We start from the raw sequence: 20,148 nt of genomic DNA, 5'->3' as shown, positions 1-20,148 counted from the left end.
TTTCGCCATGTTGGCCAGGCTGGTCTCAAATGCCTGACCTCAGGTGATCTGCCTGCCTTAGTCTCCCAAAGTGCTGGGATTACAGGCATGAGCCACTGCGCCCAGCCTCTTCTTCAGATTTTGTTGAAAAAAGTTAATTTGCAGAAAGAAATGGAAACACCACTAGAAGCAGCTCCAAAATTTTCTCTTAACATTAGCTTTTAACTATCAGATACAGTAAGTTCCTTTCCAAAGTTTTAATTTCTGACTTGCTTGTTCTTTGTTCTCGGGATCAATTTCTCTGTCCCTTCTCCTAAGCTACCTGCTCTGTACACAACTTCTCCTGCCAGCCCCACTCTGTAACTCACATCTCTTCCTTATTTGGAAAGAGTCCTCTTTACTCCTGGCTACCCATTCTGTAAACTGTCCCTCCCCCTGAAGCTACCCCTCCCGCCAAAACTACCCTACCCCCTTTGCCGCACCCTGACATGCCCAAACGTGCCTTGTACCATAACAGACAGCCACTCCCTTCCTGCCTAATTAGCCATATTCAATTTTAAACAGTAGCCAGTTGGATCAGTTTAGCCTGTGTGGTCCTACTCCAGCCAATGGGGACAGGACACAGAAGCAGAGACTAACCACATTGGGGATAAAAACCCCTTCCCTCCTTTGTTCAGTGTGCTCTCACAGTGGCTGGAAGTGCAAGCAGCATCCTTCTGTAGAAGTAAATTTGCCTTGCTGAGAAATCCTTCATTTGAGTGCTCGTTTTCCTTGCGACTGTGAGCTCTTGTTTCTAACATAACTCTGGCTGTTTAATATGCCTGTCACTCATTCACATTTTATAAATAAGTGGGGATTTATATTGAGATTTACATTCATATGGAGAAAATACTATTTTTTCCTCTGTAGATGATTACTTCAGCAAGAGCCAAACTATTTTTTGTTTGAAAGAGAAAGTGTATGTGTGTGAGTATATATGAGAATATTACATGCATTTGAGATTACAGTTTGCATAACGATGTTTCAATCAACAATGAGTCATATATACAATGATGGTCTTGTGGGATTATAATGGAGCTGAAAAATTCTTATCACCTAGAGATGTGATAGCTGTTGTTACGTTGTAGCACATATTACTCATGTGTTTGTGATGATGCTGGTGTAAACAAACCTACTGTGCTGCCATCATAAAAAATTCTAGCACATATCATTATTTATTATACATAATAGTTAATAATGATAGTAAACAACTATGTTACTGGTTTATGTATTTACTAGGCTATACTTCTCATTGTTATTTTAGAGTGTACTTCTACTTATATAAAAAAGTTAACTGTAAACATTACTTAACTGTAAACATTACTGTTAACTGTTTACTGTTAACTGTAACTGTAACTTAACTGTTAATGGTAAAAACCTCAGGCAGGTCCTTCAGGAGGAATCCAGAAGAAGGCATTGTTATCACCGGAGATGACAGCTCCATGTGTGTTATTGTCCCTGAAGACCTTCCAGTGGGACAAGATGTGGAGGTGGAAGACAGTGATATTAATGATCCTGACCCTGGGTAGGCCCAGGCTAATGTGTGTGTTTGTGTCTTAGTTTTTAACAAAAAAGTTTAAAAATTAAAAAAAATTAAAATGTTTAAAATAGAAAAAAGCTTATATAATAAGGATATAAAGAAAAAATGTTTTGAACATCTGTACAATGTGTGTTTTAAGCTGTCTTTTAGAAAAGGGTCAAAAGTTAAAAAAATTAAAAGTTTGTAAAGTAAAACAGTTACCACAAACTAAGGTTAATTCTTATTGAAGAAGGAAAATGTTTAAGTAAATGTAGTGCAGCCTAAGTATACAGGGTTGATAAAGTCTACCAGAGTGTACAGCAATGTCCTATACCTTCACATTCACTCACTGATTCACTCAGAGCAAACGTCCAGTCCTATAAGCTCCATTTATGGTAAGTGCCCTCCAAAGAAATATCTTTTTTTTTTAATCATTAATGCTGTATTATTACTGCACCTTTTCTATGTTTATAAATGTTTAGATACACAAACACTTACCATTGTGCTACAATTGCTTACAGTACAGTTCAGAACATACCATACAGATTCGTAGCCCAGAGCAATAGTGGGTGCCATGTAGCCTAGATGTGTAGGCTAGACCGTCTAGGTTTGTGTAAGTACACTCTGATGTTCATACAAAGATGGAAATGCCTAACGACACATTTTCTGTCATTAAGCCACACATGAATGACTATGTGAGTGAAAGTACCTATGTGTGTTTGTATGTGTAAATATATATATACACACACAAATAGTTTGTATGTATTTTTAATATGTATATATAATAATTTGTTTATGTATACTAGTTTATATATAATGTGTATACTTTTTTTACTTAATGACAAAACATTAGCACAGAAATATCCCTCTTGGTCAGAGTCAGACTCCTAGTAAACATTCATCTACTTGAATAAAACCTCAGGGTCTAGAAGCATGCAGAAAGCCTCCACGTGCCTGAAATAGTTTACAGAAAGACACTTCACCAAGCCACATTCTTCTACTTTTAGCCCCCAGTCTTAGTGGCAATTATCTACAGTATGTACTTTTATAATATGCTTAGCCCTGTGGTTTCCTGTTCCACAGAAAATTAGAAGTAGAAAGTTCAGCAAGAACACAGGGGAGCATTAGAAGTCATAAATGAAGAGCACAGGAGCTGCTTGATGTGGCCAGGTAAACTCAAGGACCAAGTTCACTCCATTACCACCAAGAGGGTAGAACATATTGTGACGATGATCCTATGTAAATATGTGGTTAATGATGTTGAGAATCCTCTATTTAAGAAGCCAGAAAAGTGAATAACATATTTGAAATGCTGTTGACATCATAATGGTTAAGTTGTTTAAAGCTTTATTTTTGAATAGATGAGCTTTAGTTAGAAAATTGGCTGGTGGAAAAGAACTTATTTCTTAAAACAAATAGGAGATTGCTACAGACAATGTTTCTCATCTAAAAGTAGGTAAGTCAGAGCACACAGGTCTGCCACCTGTACTTCCATTCACGCTGAATCCTTTCCAGTGACAGGAAAAGGACATCTTTTAAGACTACATTCATGACAGCACAGGAAGAATAGAGGTGACATTGAGAGATCCTGAAATTAAAATGAATTTGGAAGATAGAAAGCAGATGGGATTAAATTGACAAAAATTGAAAAAACCACAGCCCAACATGTGCACAGAAGAAAAAACCCACTAGGAAGACAAGAGCAGTTGTAGAGAAACTCCAAGCTGAGTATTAACAATTATAGACAGCAGAAGGAGGCCCTCTGGCAAGGATCAGGGTAATTAAAGAGCCGCCTGCAGAACGCGGGGCTCCGCTGCCAGTGACTCCCTCCTCAGCTGAAGAGGAAGCCCACACTGGCCACCTATGTGGTATTAACTCATCCAGTTCTTCATCCTTAGGCATAAATGGACATGCTTAAGGGAGGAAACCATTAAATTAAAAAGGAAGTAAAAGAAAGAGGCGGAACATTGACCCTAGAGAAAACAGAAAATCCACAACAGAGAAATGAACTGCCAAACTTTCTATTTAATATCTTCCAGAGGATTCAAGATGATGTTGTCCCCTAAAACAAGAATAGGCTTCTATGGAAAAGAAACAGAGGACAAGCAATAGTTCTTAGTATTATGGAATTACAAAAATAGAGTACTTACTGGAAGGAATGAATGGAAGAACAGGCACAATAAAGGACGAATTAGCGATCTAAAACAGAGGTCAGAGCATTTTTTTTTCTGTGAAAGGCCAGATTTTAAATATTTTTGGTTTTCCAGGTTACGTTGTCGCTGTCACAACTGCTCAGTCTGCCAGGGTGGTAGGCAAGTAGTCACTGACAAATACAAACAAGAAAGAGTTGATTTACCAAATAATATACAGACGAGAAAGGGTTTATTTACAAAATTCATCTTTATTTACAAAATCCAGGTGGTGGACTGGATTCGGCCCATGGACTGTAGTTTAGTGACCTGTGTGACCTAAAAGATAAAGTTAAGGAAATATTCCAAAACATGGAACAAAAAGATAAAAAAATGGAGAAAGAGTTAAACAGGAAAACTTGTTTCAAGAGTTCCAACATATCTAATACGGTTTCAGAAATAGAAAAAAACTAAGTGGAGAAAATTATACAGAAAAATAAAAATTTATCATAGCTGAGGAGAAACATAGATTTTCTTTTTTTACATAAACAGAGCCACTCAAGTGTATTGTAAGAGAAATAATAATCCCTAAGCAATATAAATTGATAAGATGCATCTATAATGTATCTTTTTTTTTGAGACATTCTCGTTTTGTCGTCCAGGCCGGAGTGCAGTGGTGCCTTCTCACAGCATTCTCCCACCTCATCCTCCTGAATAACTGGGAACACAGGTGCCCACCACCGTGCGTGGCTAATCTTTGTACTTTTTGTAGAGACAGTCTCACTATGTTATCCATGCTGGTCTCATACTTCTAGGCTCACACAATCTTCCCATCATGGCCTCCCAAACTGCTGGAATTACAGGCTTGAGCCACTGTACCCAGGCTAGAATGTATCTTTATGAAGTCTTAGCGCTGTCGGGTATACAGAGATTTTGAAAAACTCCTAGACGAAAAACAGATTACCGAAATACAGAAATTCGAATTATGTTGTCATCGAAATTCTTATTGGCAAACTGTAGGTTAAAAAAAAAATCTGGGCCAGGTGCGGTGGCCCACACCTGTAATCCCAGCACTTTGGGAGGCTGAGGTGGGTGGATCACAAGGTCAAGATATCGAGACCAGCCTGGCCAATGCGGTGAAACCCCATCTCTACTAAAACACAAAAATTAGCTGGGCATGGTGGTGGGCACCTGTAGTCCCAGCTGCTTGGGGGGCTGAGGCAGGAGAATTGCTTGAACCCAGGAGGCGGAGGTTGCAATGAGCCAAGATCGTGCCACTGTACTCCAGCCTGACGAGAGAGCGAGATTCCATCTAAAAAATAAAAAACCAGTCAGGCATGGTGGCTCATGCCTGTAATTCCGGCACGTTTGAGGCCGAGATGGGAGGATCACTTGAGCTCAGTAGGTTGAGGTGGCAGTGAGATGTGATTGCATCACTGCACTCCAGCCTGGGCAACAGATTTGGACCCCATCTCAAAAGAAACAAATTCTGAGATGTTCTGGGGAATAATTATTTTTAAACCAATTGTTTCATACTCAACCAAAGAGCACTCAAATAGTAGGGCAATGATATAAAAGTATTTGTAAACATTCAAGGACTCAGAAACAGACCTTCTCTAGAGTTAAGATTTGTTCAAAGATTATTTACTACAAAATGACAATTTGATCTAAGAAAGCAATCACACAAAATATAGTTTAAATAATGGTATGTAAAGTATCCAGGATAATTTATAGGTAAGTTAAATAAAATACATGGTGATGCCATCAAACCTTCAACTTTTTCTTAAGTTCAGGTTGCAGTTTGCCTCTCTACCCCACCCCCCGACAGTTTTATGTCGTGCGTAGACATCGTGCCATTAAATCCAGTAATAAATCACTGTCAGATATATTGTATACATGCTAGCACTTAAATCAGCATCTCTCTATCCTGGATCCCCCAGGTGATATGGAGGTGATCCTGGCCTGAATAAGGTTTGATGCCTGAGGTGAGCTGAGAATGGCTTCAAAGATATGTTCACATCTTAATTCTGGAAGCCTGTAAATGTGACCTCATTTGGAAATAGAGTCTGCACAGATATGCCTAAGTTAAGGATCTCTAGGTAAGACAGTCTTCACAAGCATCTTTATAAGGGAGAGACAGACACAGAGGAGAAGGTGATGTGAAGATGGAGGCAGAGACGGAAGTGATAAGGAAGGCTGAGGAGGCGCAGCAATATTGGCAACACCAGAAGCTGGACATGGTGAACAGGGAACTCCCTTAGAGCCTCTGGAGGGAGACTGGCCCTGCTGGCACATTAATCTCAGACCTGGCCTCCAGCACTATGAGAGGAAAATTTTTGTTAACTCACCAAGTGTGTAGAATTTGTCATCACAGCCACAGGAGACAAATACAACACCCTTTAACTGACACCACACATAAATACACACTCTCTACAGAACTGTGTTACTCCCCATCTCCGGCTTTGTTATGCCTGTACTTCGCTATGTTACTACCCATATCTGGCTATGTTACTCCCCATATCTAGCCATGTTATTCCAACCATCTCTGGCTATGTTACTCCCCCATATGTGGCTATGTTACTCCCCATATCTGGCTGTGTTACTCCCCCATAGGTGACTGTGTTACTCTCCCCAGGTCTGGCTATGTTACTCCCCCATATGTGACTATGTTAATATCCCCATATCTGCCTATGTTATTACCCCATATATGGCTATGTTACCACACCACAGGAGGCTATGTTACTCTCCCCATAACTGGCTATATTACTTCCCTTATATATGGCTATGTTAGTCCCCCATATGAGTTTATGTTACTTACCCCCTATCTGGCTATGTTACTGTCCTCACATGTGCCTATGTTACTCCCCCATATGAACCTATGTCACTCTCTCCATATCTGGCTAAGTACTCCCCATCTCTGGCTATGTTACTTCCCCATAGGTGGCTATATTAGTCTCCCAATATCTGGCTATGTTACTCCCCATTATGTGGCTATGTTACTCTCCATCTCTGGTTATGTTACCCCCTCTATATGTGGCTGTTACTCCGCCATATGTGACTATGTTGTTCTCCCCATATATGGCTATGTTACTCCCCCATATGTGCCTATGTTACTCTACCCATTTATGGCTATGTTGCTCCCTTCATATATGGCTATGTTACTCCCCCATATGTGGCTATGTTACTCTACCCATCTCTGCCTATGTTACTCCCATCATATCTAGCTATGGTACTTCCCCATATGTGGTTATGGTACTCTGCCCATATCTGGCAATGTTACTCCTCTCATATCTGGCTATGTCACTCACCATCTTTGGTTATGTTACTCTCTCTATATTTGGCTATGTTATTCCTCCCATATCTGGCTATGTGACTCCCCATATCTGACTGTGTTACTCCCCCATCTCTGACTATGTTTTTCCACCTTTGGCTATGTTATTCCCCATCTCTAGCTATGTTACTCTCTTCATATCTGGCTATGTAACTCCCCCATATGTGGCTATGTTACTCTCCCCATATCTGGATATGTTACTTACCAATCTCTGGCCATGTTGCTCCCTCTATCCTTGGCTATATTTTTACCCTCCTATCTGGCTAGGCTACTGCTCTCCATATGGCTATATGACTCCCCTCATATCTGACTATGTTACTCCCCCCGTATGTGGCCGTGTTACTCTCCCCATGTTTGGCTGTTAATCCCCTCATTTCTGGCTATGACAGTCCCCCATATGTGGCTATGTTACACTCCACATATCTGGCTATGTTACTTCCCTCCTATCTGGCTATGTTACTTCCCTCATATCTGGCTACGTTACTCCCCCATATGTGGCTATGTTGCTCTCCCATATCTGGCTATGTTATTCCCCTCTTATCTGGCTATGCTACTCCCTCACATGAGGCAACTGCACTCTTCACATATCTGGCGAAGTTACTCCCCATCTCTGGCTATGTTATTCCCCCACATGTGGCTATGTTAGTATCCCCATATCTGGCTATGTTACTAGCCCATATGTGGCTATGTTACTTCACCAATATCTATGTTTCTCCATCTCCATATGACTATGTTATTCTCCATCTCTAGCTATGTTACTTCCCTCATATCTAGCTATGTAATTCCCCCATATATGGCTATGTTACCCTCTCTCTTTCTGGCTATGTTACTCCCAATCTCTGGCTATGTTACTCCCTCTACACTTGGCTATGTTACTCCCTCTATACTTGGCTATGTTACTCCCCTCTTATCTGGCTATGTTACTATCCATTTCTAGCTATGTTGCTTTCCCTATATCTGGCTATATTACTCCCCTATATGTGGTTATGTTACTGTCCCCATATCTGGCTATGTTACCCACCCATATGTGACTGTGTTACTCTGGCCATATCTGGCTATGTTATTCCTCTCAGATCTGCATATGTTACTCCCCTCATATATGGCTATGTTACTCCCTGGTATGAGGCTATGTCACTCTCCCCATATCTGGCTAAGTTACTTCCCATCTCTGGCCATGTTACTCCCCCATATGTGACTATGTTAGTCTCCCCATATCTGGCTATGTTACTCTCCCATATGTGGCTATGTTACTCTCCCTATGTCTGGCTATGTTCCTTCCCTCATTTCTGGCTATGACGCTCCCCCAAATGTGGCTTTGTTACACTCCCCATATCTGGCTATGTTCCTCCCCTCATATCTGGCTATGTTACTCTCCCATAATTGGCTATATTAGTCTCCCCATGTCTGGCTATGTTACTGCCCTCATTTCTGTCTATGATACTCCCCCATATGTGGCTATGTTACACTTCCCATATCTGGCTATGTTACTCCCAATATATCTGGCTATGTTACTTCCCAATATGTGACTATGTTACTCTCCCATATCTGGTTATGTTACTCCCCTCATATCTGGCTATGTTACTTCCCCACATGAGGCAATGGCACTCTCCACATATCTGGCTAAGTTATTCCCCATCTCTGGCTATGTTACTCCCCCATAAGTGGCTATGTTTCTCCTTCCATATCTGGCTACGTTCCACCTCTCTTATATGGCTATGTTACTCCTTCATGTATGGGTATTTTACTCTCCCCATCTCTGGCTATGTTACTCCCCTTATATCTTGCTATGTTCCTCCCCCATATGTGGTTATGCTGCTCTCCCCATCTCTGGCTATGTTACTCCCCTGTATGTGGCTATGGTACTTTCCCCGTATCTGCTATGTTATTGTTATTCCCCTGTATGAAGCTATGTCACTCTCCCCATATCTGGCTAAGTTATTCCCTATCTCTGGCTATGTTACTTCCTCATATGTGGCTATGTTACTCCCATATCTGGCTATGTTACTTCCATCTCTGGTTATGTTACTCCCTCTGTATTTGGCTATTTTATGTCCCCATATCTGGCTATGTTACTACCCCTATATCTGGCTGTTACTCCCCCCCATATCTGACTATGTTATTCCCCATCTCTAGCTATGTTACTCCCCTCATATCTAGCTATTTTATTCCTCAATATGGGTTGTGTTATTCTCCCCATCTCAGGCTATTTTACTCCCAATCTCTGGCTATGTTACTCCCTCTGTACATGGCTATGTTACTCCCCTCTTACCTGGCTATGTTATTCTCCATCTCTAGCTATGTTGGTTTCCCTATAACTGGCTATGTTGCTCCCCAATATGTGGTTATATTACTCTCCCCATATCAGGCTATGTTACTCCCCTCATATCCAGCTATGTTACTTTTCCTATGTGCGTATGTTACTCTCCTCATATCTGGTGCTTTTACTCCCCTCATATATGGGTATGTTCCTCCCCCATATGTGGCTATATTACTCTCCCCATATCTGGTGCTTTTACTCCCCTTGTATATGGTTGTGCTACGTTCCCACATGTGCCTGTTACTCTCCCATATCTGGCAAGGTTACTCCCTTCATATATGGCTATGTTACTCCCCCATATGTGGCTATGTTAACCTTCCCATATCTTGCTGTGTTACTCCCCTTCTCTGGCAATGTTACTTTTCCTGTATCTGGTTATGTTTACTTCCCTATATCTGGCTATGTTAATCACCATCTATAGCTATGCTACTCCACCATTTCTGGCTATTCTTACTTCTCCATATTTGGCTATATTACTCTCCCCATATCTGACTATATTGCTCCCAATTTATGGCTCTTACTTTGTCTATATTTAGCCAGGTTACTCCCCTCACATGTGGCTTTGTTACTTTCCTCATATATGGCTACATTACTCCCCATATCTGGCTTTGTTACTCTCCCCTTATCTGGCTATGTTAATCCCCATATCTTTCTGCATTATTACCCATATGTGGCTGTTATTCCCCCCATATCTAGCTATGTTACTCCCCATCTCTGGCTATGTTGCTTTTTCTATGTCTGGATACATTACTTCCCCTAAATCTGGCTACTATGTTACTCCTCCCATATCTGGTTATGTTACTCTCCCTGTATCTGGCCATGTAACTTATCCAAATGTGGCTATGTTACTCCCCCATATGTGGCTATGTTACTCTCCCCATCTCTGGCTATGCTACTTTTCCATATGTGGCTATGATACTCTCCCTACATCTGGCTATGTTACTCCACATCTCTGGTTATTTCACTTCCTCTATATTTGGCTATGTTACTCCCATCATATGTGGCTATGTTGCTTTCCTCATTACTGGCTATGTTTCTCCCCCATCTCTGGTTCTGTTACTTTCCATATATCTGACTATGTCAGTCTCCCATATGTGGTTATGTGACTCCCCCTATATCTGGCTATGTTACTCTCTATGTATTTGGCTATGTTACTCCCCTCATATCCGGCTATCTTACTTCCCATCTCTGGCTATGTTACTTTCCTATCTATATGTGGCTATGCTATGCTCTCCATATCTTGCTGTGTTACTCTCAATCTCTTGCTATGTTACTCCCTTGATATTTGGCTATGTTACTCCCCATCTCTGGCTATGTTACTTTCCTTATATCTGACTATGTTACTCCTCTCATATCTGGCTATGTTTCTTCCCCCATCTCTGGCTACGTTATTCCCCATCTCTGGCTATTTTATTTTCCCTATGTCTGACTATGTTACTCGCCCATAAGTGATTATGTTACTACCGCCATATCTGGCTATGTTACCCCTCGTCTCTGGCTATGTTACTCTTCGTCTTTGGCTATGTTACTTTCTGTATATCTGACTATGTTACTCCCCCTATATCTGGCTGTGTTAACACCCGTCTACAGCCATGTTGCTTTCCCTATACCTGGCTTTGTTACTCCCCCATATATGAGTATGTTACTCTCCCCATATCTCACTATGTTACTCCCCCATACATGGCTATGTTCCTCTCCCCATATCTGGCTATGTTACCCCCCATCTCTGGCTCTGTTACTCCCAGTATATTTGGCTGTGTTACTCCCCTCATATATGGCTATGTTACTGTCCTCATATCTGGCTATGTTATTTCTTATCTTTGGCTATGCTAGTTTCCTTATACCTGGCTGTGTTACTCTCCCATATGTGGTTATGTTACTCCTGCCATATCTGGCTTTGTTATTCCCCATCTCTGGCTATGTTACTCTCTATATTTGGCTATGTTACTCTTCATCTCTGGCTTTGTTACTCCCCCCATATCTGGCTGTGTTACTCCCTGTCTCTGGCTATGTTATCCCCATATCTCACTATCGCAGTGCTTCTAATATTTTAGATTATAGAGGAGTAAAATGTCAAAAGATAATTCTGGCAACTAACATTGGATTGTCCAATTTTTTATCCTAAAATCACACAGAAGAATAAAAATCATCAACCATCATTGGTTCATAAATGGAAGGACATTTTAACATGATAGGTATTTACGAAAAGTAATTCCTTAACTTGAATACATTTAAATGTATGAGAAACACATACTATTATCCTTACTGTCATTGTGCAATGGAGCAGTTGGAAACTTCGTGACAGCTGGGTCTTCACCTATAAATGGGAATTTGGCCCTACTGGCTCTGTTGGCTTAAGTCTGACATACCTGTTTCTTTACCTTCTTTATCCTACTATTTGCCATCCCAGCCAGCTGCCAAAGAAAGTGTGCAGAAATTCTAGAACTCTTCTCTATCCAGTTCCCTCTATAAATCAGATTTAGATCAGTGGAGACTCCAGTCAAGGAGTATCACTGTATATGTTGGTTAGCAAGAAATAGAGGATTATCAAAAAAGAATAACTTTCTAATTTTTTATATATGAAAAAAATTCTCTTTCCATTACTATGTTAAAAATATAACATTCTTGGCCAGGCGTGGTGGCTCACGCCTGTAATCCCAGCATTTTGGGAGGCCAAGGCGGGTGGATCACGAGGTCAGGAGATTGAGACCACCCTGGCTAACACGGTGAAACTCTGTCTCTTCTAAAAATACAAAAAATTAGCTGGGCATGGTGGCAGGCACCTGTAGTCCCAGCTACTCAGGAAGCTGAGGCAGGAGAACGGCGTGAACCCGGAAGGCGGAGCTTGCAGTGAGCCAAGACCGTGCCACTATACTCCAGCCTGGGCGACAGAGCGAGACTCTGTCTCAAAAAAAAATAAATAAATAAAACATTCTTATGTTTTAAAGATTTATTAATAAAAGGAGAGAAAAATAAACATATAGCATCAAGAATTAAAACAGAGATAAAGAGAAGTTTAAGAAGAAATAAGACAATATACAGTTGACCCTTGAACAACAAGGGCTTCAACTATATGGGTTCACCTATATGCAGACTTTCTTCCATCTCTGTCACCCCTGAGACCACAAGACCAATCCATCCTTCTTCTTCTTCCTCAGCCTACTCAATGTGAAGATGATGAAGATGAAGACCTTAATAATGATCTACTTCCTCTCAATGAATATTAAGTATGTTTTCTCTTCCTTATGATTTTCTTTTCTCTAACTTTATTATAAGAATATAGTATGTGGCCAGGTGCGGTGGCTCATGCCTGTAATCCCACCACTTTGGGAGGCTGAGGCGGGTGGATTGCAAGGTCAAGAGATCGAGACCATCCTGGCTAACATGGTGAAACCCTGACTCTTCTAAAAATGCAAAAAATTAGCCAGGTGTGGTAGCACGCACCTGTAGTCCCACTCAGGAGGCTGAGGCAGGAAAATGGCATGAACCCACGAGGTGGAGCTTGCAGTGAGCTGAGATGGCACCACTGCACTCCAGCATGCTCAACAGAGTGAGACTCTGTCTCAAAAAAAAAAAAAAAAAAAAAGAATGTAGGATATAATACATATATCATATAAAATATGTGTTAACTGACTGTTTATGTTATCAATAAAGATTCCAGTCAACAGTAGGCTATTAGTGCTTAAATTTTGGGGGATCCAAAAGTTATATATGGACTTTCTATTGCAAGGGGTGGGGTGGGCTGGGCTGCGTCCGTAACCCCCAACTTGTTCAAGGGTCAAATGTATTGTGATGAAGACAAAAGGTAGAGATAACAACATAGATTATGTTCATCTCAGAATCAAACAGCTCTGTTCTGTCTAGGCTCCCAGGTCTGGAACTACACTTCTCAACTTGCTGGGAGAGATGAGATTAAAAAGCAAAATTATTAACTTCCTGAATACCCTAGGCTAGAAGTCTTGCTGTTCTCACATATGTTTCTGACAATTGTCATTAAACCAGTGGGTGGATTCAAAAACAACCCTCAACCTTAAAGCTACCTTCCCCAACAAGCTTTCCTCTCCCCTTCTTTTTTTCTGTATAAGCTCTAGTAACTTCTCGTGTTCCGCCAGCAAGCTGATGAGATATTTCTAGCGGAAAAAAATTAAAACACTTGCAATACTTTTCAAGAGAGAGGTACCTTGCTTTAATCCACTGTCTCCTAAGGTGAGGTCTCCTCCTCAGTTCATATAGCTTCTTATATCTTTTTACCACTCATATTGAAACTAACCCAATAATTCCATAGATGGGTTTTTCTTTTTTTTTTATAAACATAGAAATTGACCCTTCTGTTCTTAAAGCTTGAAACTTAATATTTGATTTCTCTGAGTTCCTTCCTTAGGAAATGATCTTCAGTCCTCTGAAAAAAAAATAAAATAAAAGTATCAAAGAATTGAAACTTACCAGATCACCACATCCAGACCAGGAGATGCCAGACCCCTGACTCATCATGATTGCTTCCTGGCCCCTCCTTGGTTCTTGTTTTCTTACACATTGATACATTCTTCCCTGCTATGTAAATCACGAGGTTTAGCTGCTCAGGGAGATGGATTTGAGACTGAACTCTCATCTCTTGCCCACAGCACCCGATTAAAGCCTTCTTCCTTGGCAAAATCACTGTCTCAGTCATAGGCTTTCTGTGCAGCGAGCAGCAGGACCTAGATCAAACCCCTGCCGTTTCTGTAGCAATATTCCTTCAAAAATTCTTAGGTGACCCTGAAATCAACAAGTGGAGACCTCTGTTGTAAGTCAGATATCAAGGCAGATGAGTGACTTGAGATTTGAGAAAAAGGAATTTAGGATAAGGATTTGGTTTATTTGAAAATTTGCCTGTTTGCTTCTGTCATTGCCTTTGAAGACAATGCTTGGAGAACTTTAAAAGTAAAATACCAGAAAAGATTTGGGATGACCTCTTTTTATTATTTGGTGGAAACACCCAAGTTCAGAGAGGCCATGTGATCAGCCTTTCCTCCTCAATCTCTATTTATCTGTTTCAGGAAGTTGAAACATATAAAGTTCAAGAACAAAAAAAGAATCACTGACTTCAAAATGCTTTACATTGTTACATAATCTTAAAGCATGATTACATTGTCATTTAATCTGCCTACCTGCTCCATAACTGTAAAAGTCTAGTTACCTTATCCAAGAAGGCAAAGATACATTTACAACCAAAGGCTTCTCCCTCTCATTTTAGGTAATGAGAAATTTAACAATTTACCAGACTGCTCCTTGTTAAACTGATTATTAAATGTTGTTGCCAATTTGCCGAATAGCATTATTGGCTGTTTTTGCAAAACCTGGTGAAATGCATCTTTGTTAAGAGCTTGGCTTACAGTCATTGATCTTGGTTAAAGTTTTGAAAAAGTAATGTGGGGACAATGGCTAATTTGGAAGTGGAATGGAATAAGACTGAGTGTGTTTGAGGTTTCTATTTGGTGGTTTCATCTGGTTTAATTTTAGGTTTATTTTGCTTTTAATTCTTCAAACAAAGCAATTGAACTTTAGGGCTTTTTCTGGCAAGATCTGTATTTGCAGTTCCTTGTTAAATTTCTGTTTTATTGGTTGTGGGTTTTACAGCTTTCCCTCCACCCTCTTTATAGCACCTTGGGTAGTTCTAAGCACTGGGACTGGGTTATTAGGATTGGAGCCTTTCTTATGAGCCAACAAGGCATGAACTGTGAGCATTTTATTCCATGGTGGGATATTCAGACCTGCTAGTACAGTTACATAACTGGGAACACATTGACACAGTTAAGGTTAATGACCTAATAACAACAGAAGGCACTTTTACAGACAAATGTGTTGTTGTAATTGTTGCAGCAATAACATATTACACATGGGTGTTCCATCTGCCTTAGCACCACCCAGCCTGAGCACCATTCAATAGGCTGACTGGGAGAAGGAACACTTTGCTTTCAAATAGCTTAAACAACATCACTAGTGAATTCCTGAGTGCCAGAACACCTGTCATAAAGCCTGCTAAGGCAGAAAATATCAAGTCCACAGCATTTCCCATTTCTGCAAGACTGGGGATATCAGTTTGCCTCCGATTTTATTCTGTGTGTAATTTGCACTCTGAGAGTTAAGTTGACCTTTGCAGAAGCAGCACCTACTCTTTTAGGTCACTTAATGAGCACCAATTAACTAATTACTACGAATGACTAATGACTTTACTACGAACCTCTAGTAAATTAACTAATGGAAACAGGACATTGTGACCTCAGCCATTGTGCCTCATTTGCTAACCAAGTAACATGTTAACTTAAGGGCCCTGTGAATACCTTGGAGGGCTGCCTTTTGTAGTCACGGGGAGCACTCTTCTGTAGTCACGGGGAGCGCTCTTCTGAATCTCAAGGTGAAATTGATCTTTCCATAAAAATGTTTCTGTCAACTAAAACGGAATGAGAAGGGTTTTCCCGAGAATGCAGTTCCTATTTTGGAAAACTATCAGGCTGTCAGGATGCCCTTAAGTACTCTTAAGTAACTCACTTACTGGCACCCTGAGGCCTGGAAGAGTTAACATCCCTTTTGCACTGAGCTAGAGCCACATCTGTGACATTGGTAAAAGTATTTTTTTTACTATCCCACTTCCTAGATGGGGAAACTACATTCTGAACATAGGAAATGGTGAAATTCACACCATAAATTACGTTATAATAAAAACTAATCTAGGCGGGGCACAAGGGCTCATGCTTGTAATCTGAGTGCTTTGGGAGACTGAGGCAGGAGGATCACTTGAGACCAGGAGTTTGAGACCAGCCTAGGCAATATAGTGAGATCCTATCTCTACACTTAAAAAGAAAAAAAAAAAAATGAATAAAAAAGGAATCTTGTTCTCATGAAGCACAGTTTCAGAGAACAAACAAGAAGTGAGGACTGATGGGGTCAGAGGAGTGTCTAAAGTAGAAAAGTGGGTGTCAGCTCCAGCCGTCCCCTTAAAATTCCTTTTAAATTATCGTTTTCCCCTCTCCCTTTCTCTTTGTAAGGTTTTATTCTATCTTCTTGCCCGTGACATGTTCTTTTCTATTTACTGCTTAATGTGGTGGTCTGAAGATAAGTCTGTATTGGAGTAGACGTGGAGAAAAACACTCCATGTCTGGGAGGTTTAATCATTTACCGGACGTGCTACTGATATTTTAAAATGTCATGCTCTTCCGGTTAGAGTTTCCAATGTAATGTGACCCAAAATCAGCCCTCTCCAGTGTGGTGACACATCACCTCAACATGGAGCAGGAGGCAGGTGGCTGCGTCTGGGCACCCAGCTGGGTGATTCTTCCAGATATGCTCTCCCTGTCTTCCCCTCTGGCCCTCAGCAGGAAGCCAGGGTCTATTTGAGCTGTTGCTGCAGCAGCCATGTGCATACTTTGCCCAAGAGAAAAAAAAGAAAATCCTTGCTCTTAAACGTAGATAAATTATTCTAACAAGAGAACACAAAATGGCTTCTTGGCAGGTGAGGACCCTGTTTGTGTGAGATCATGTATTTTTCCTTTGGCTTTTCTCCAATAGTTTACTTACAGGACACCCACAAATAGAATGTCACAGTCCTGGGGAACTGTTTCACCAGTATTTCACTGAATACCTGGGAACTGAGAAAGTACAGATGAATCAAACACAGTCCAGACCACAGCGTCAATGAGCAAATTGTCTAAAAAAGGAGTTACAAATGCTAATTCTAAAGCCAGATAGAAAGTTTAGACAGAGAGACCCTGGAGTTCAAGAGAAGGAGCAGTGACTTCTGACTTGGAGAGTTCAGGAAGAAGTGGGAAGAGGTGGCCACTTGGAGGGCTCTGGAAGGCCAGTCCTGTTTGTGTTTGTCAACTTGGGCAAGATGTCAGAGGATCTGGGCAGAGGAGCAAGAGGAGAATAGAAAGGAAAGACCCCACATCTTATTGGGTGCAGAGGGTTTTCATTTCTTCAATCGGTAACACAGGTCCTATGGCAAGAGACTGATCACAGCTCATTTTCTGCAATATTGACATCACTTTTGCTTTCTCCTGACACATGTAATGAAGTTTGAATCTATTCTTCCTTCCAAAAGCTCTAAAAGTTTCATACGTGTATTGCAAGGAGGTTTAGTGAAATTAGTTGCTTTGAGATGGCTTGTTCTTTGCTCAGCTCCCTGTGCTGTTGTAAAGTGCCAATGCATAACCAGACAGCAATAACAGTTACCAAGAGAATTCCCTCCACAGCAATGTGGCCAGATGGTACTGAGCCATCAGGCACAGCCCGAGGGGCAAGAGGGGCAAGGTCTTGGCATCTGCTTCTTTGTAAAGGTAGATCTGCCGGGAGCACTTGCTTCTGGCCCAGAGGAAGTAAGAACTCTGCACCACCATCCCCAGGCACACCTCTGAGTCATAAGTCTTGGAAAATTTATAAAAGTCATAAGTCATTAAAATTATGCAATAGGCTTTGGGACAAACGAGATGTTGGAGAGAGTTATTCTAAAATCTGAAAGAAGAAAGCTAGTTTTAAGAAAAAAATCAGAAATGATAGTTACATCTTTGAATATTGTATTTTTAGGAAAACGCATACCCCATTTGAGAAGGTTAGCGACCTTGGCCTAAAGCGCTGTTTATGTTTAACATGAGGAATTGACTGAAATGTGCTCTCATAAGCATTTCTAGTACCATATTGACAACACTGGCCCACAGACAGAATAAGATGTGGTCGTCCTGTTGGACTAGGTTCATAGGAGCATTTGTTCCTTAAATAACTCTAGTCTAGGCCGGGCGTCGTGACTCACGCCTGTAATCTCAGCACTTTGGGAGGCTGAGGCGGGTGGATTATCTGAGGCCAGGAGTTTGAGACCAGCCTGGCCAACATGGTGAAACCCCATCTCTACTGAAATAGAAAAATTAGCCAGGCAAGGTGGTGGGCATCTGTAATCCCAGCTACTCAGGAGGCTGAGGCAGGAGAATCGCTTGAACCCGGGAGGCAGAGGTTGCCGTGGGCTGAGATCGTGCCACTGCACTCCAGCCTGGGCGGCAGAGGGAGACTCCCTCTCAAACAAACAACAACCCTCTAGTCTGGCAGAAACCCATGATATGTTATCAGTTCTTCAACTCCACGAATGCTGGGTCCACATATCTTTCAGGATCGTTTCCTCTTGAGTTTGATTCTGGCTGTACTTTCCCTACAAAAGAAGTCACTGAAAAAAAGGCAATGCTTCAATAACTGCCGTTTGTTAGGGGAACTTTGTTCCCCGTTGTAATTATTCTGCTTCAAAATAGCACAACAGCACCGGGTGAGAAAGTCATCCACAAAATTGTTTTTTCCATCCTCCTTCTTGATGGACAATTGTACTCTCTAAAAGAAAAAAAAAATCTTATTTAAAATTGTATTTTGCCATTGCTCCAGCCAAGAATGTCTTCCTAACACTTACCTTATTTTTTTTTCTGTGGTGGTCAATTCCATAATTCCTTTTCTACACTTAGATGTGAATGGAGACTCACCACCAATATAATATATCTGTAAAGCTGAAGTGAGCAGCATTTGGAAGCCAGCACATCTATATCTGTTTCAGAGTCAGAGAATATATCCCTCAGCTACCACCTCATGGTACACAGATGGTCACAAAGGGCAGAGGTCTCTACATTATCTGAACTTTGCCAGCCCTTCCAACCTCAGCTCCTACTGTATGCTCCTTGTCCCTGCCATGCCCTGACAATGCCAGCCAGCACGCCTGAGGCTCTCAGAAGGCACAGGATGTTTCCAGCTTCCATGCCTTTGCTTGTGCTCTTCTCTCCATTCACCGTGGGAGCACTTAAACACAGCTCAAGAGCATGTGATTGAATTTGCGCAAATCCCATTATTGGGTGTGGTATGCCAACTCTCACCAAAAGTCAAGTAAGTCATATATATTACAGGTTTCACTGTCAATAATATTTCTTGTGGAAATTATTACATACCTTAACATTTTCTACTGTAGATTAAGTATATCGCAAAGACTTTCAACTTCTCTGCTAAGAATCAAATTTTAATTTCTTTAGTCACCTCTTGCCTCTCATTTGATCTATCTTTAAATAGATCCATCCAGGTTAAGGTTCAATTCTTCTGACCAACACCTTTAGGAGACTATCCTACGCTTAACACTATAGTGTTAAGATACTTTATATTTTCTGAATCACAGATCAGGTTGAACAAGGATTTTGTATATCATATTTGTGTATAAGAGGCAGTCTAAATTATACAGTCTAGATGCTATTAGAATTTCTTGAATATTATAAGAATTTGGGGACCACAGTATAATATCGTGATTGGAAATAGGATTGGCCTAGAAATTCTGAGACATATGGTTTCCCGGTCATGTTTCTGAATCTTATTGCTATATTTTCTTTTCTTTTGTTTTTAATCTCACTACCTACCACAGAAAGAGGATTTTTTTTCAATGTGCATGGCTACATAAGACGTTTCAAAATCATACAATGTTTCATTCAACAAATATCTAGAAACAATGCAAGTTTTTTTTAGTAGATTCCATTCTACTCCAATTCTCTTCTTAGTGGATGAAAACAGTCTTAAGATTTAGGAATCCAGTTACCCAGACACACAGGGGATTTACTGAACCTAAATACCACCCAGGAGCTCTAATGGGAGCTCCCAGCGTCAGCACCCCATGCATCAATTGGCAAACAGACTTCTTTCAGTGACTAAGGCACAACTACCTGCTGTTTTCAATTACTTCTTGCTTGACAAATGCAGTGGAGGCTACTCGCACAGTTTTTGTAAACTCCAGAAAGTGAAGGAAGACATTTTCAGAAGTCTTCCCACTGTGGGGAGACTTTCAAAGGCATCT

This window comes from Rhinopithecus bieti, unplaced genomic scaffold, assembly GCF_001698545.2.
Source record: "Rhinopithecus bieti isolate Rb0 unplaced genomic scaffold, ASM169854v2 scaffold_9670, whole genome shotgun sequence".
In the NCBI taxonomy this organism is placed as follows: Eukaryota; Metazoa; Chordata; class Mammalia; order Primates; family Cercopithecidae; genus Rhinopithecus; species Rhinopithecus bieti.
This window is presented reverse-complemented; position numbering follows the sequence as displayed.